Below are 1,197 nucleotides of genomic sequence, written 5' to 3'. Positions count from 1 at the left end.
GGAGAAGGAGAAGGCGTTCAAGGCCCTTGAAGTCGAGGTTCAGGCCCGTCTCGAGGCTCGCTCCAAGGCTGCCCAAGCTGTTAATGAACAGCTTCGGCTGGCTAAGGAGACTGCTAGGAACGCGACTGAAAGGGCCACCAAGGCTGAAGCTGTTGCCGAGCCTCTACGCGTGGAGAATGAAGAGCTTAAAGCCAAATTAGAGGCTCTCCAGCAGGCTCATGATGCTTTGGCGATGGAGGGACGCGAAGAAGCTTCAAGAGATCCTGGACCAGAGGGGCGTGCTTGACCACACTGAGCGGAAGCTAAAGGGCGTCGAAGAGGCTGCTGCAAAGGAAGTGTTGCTTGCCAACCTTAATAAAAGTGAAGCCGAACGCGCCTGTACCCAAGCTCAAGCCGCCCTCCAAGAAGCTCTGGTTGCCAAGGAATGGCTTCTTCTAGAAGCGTTGTCTCGGGTAAGTCTAGCTTCATGTCTTCACGCTTTTCTTTATAAATAGAAAAGGTTCTGATACTTGTATTTTTTCTTTGTATGTTGTGCATCGGGTCTTCTCAGAGACGTCTTATGACGATGCTATGAGCGCAGCCCTCAACGCTTCTCATGAGGATGGGGAAAAGGCCGGCTTCCTGCTTGGTCTAGGGTTCGTTGAGAAAGGCATCCCGCCTTCCAACTTCCCTTTGTACGATGTGGATACTGAAGCTATTTACAACCAAGCAGTGAACCAGTATGCCGCCTTCTCGCATCCTGTGGTGGAGAAGGTTAACGAAGTCGCTGCTGCTGATGATGGGCTAGCTATTCTTAAAGCCTTCCTTGAACCACCACGCTCTACTGATGGAGCGGGTCCAAGTGGAAGTGGTCCTGAAGCTTGATTCTGAAGATCCCTTTCCACCATTAGCATAGATTTTTGCTTTTGTATAGCTTTGTAATATTTGAATTTGATGAAATAAAGATTGTGTTTGTTCTTTGCCTTGTTTATTTTACGCATGTTTTGATCTAACTTAGTAATTTCTTTAGTACTTAGATAAGTTAACTTTTTAACGTGGTAAATTATAAGTTTGTTTCGCTTCCTCTTTCATGATGTGCGGGTATGACCGTCACTTACACTTAGTAGGATGGCTTAACTTTACTTATATCTGACCTGCGTGGAAGTTTTCCTCATCTTTTCTGAGGATAAGTTAACCTTTGAACGTGGTAGATAATAG

This window comes from Bidens hawaiensis, unplaced genomic scaffold (assembly GCF_021521415.1).
Source record: "Bidens hawaiensis isolate Kalapana, Puna unplaced genomic scaffold, B.hawaiensis_p1.1 tig00017346_1, whole genome shotgun sequence".
In the NCBI taxonomy this organism is placed as follows: Eukaryota; Viridiplantae; Streptophyta; class Magnoliopsida; order Asterales; family Asteraceae; genus Bidens; species Bidens hawaiensis.
The sequence above is the reverse complement of the archived record's forward strand: the minus strand, read 5'-3'. Positions refer to the sequence as shown.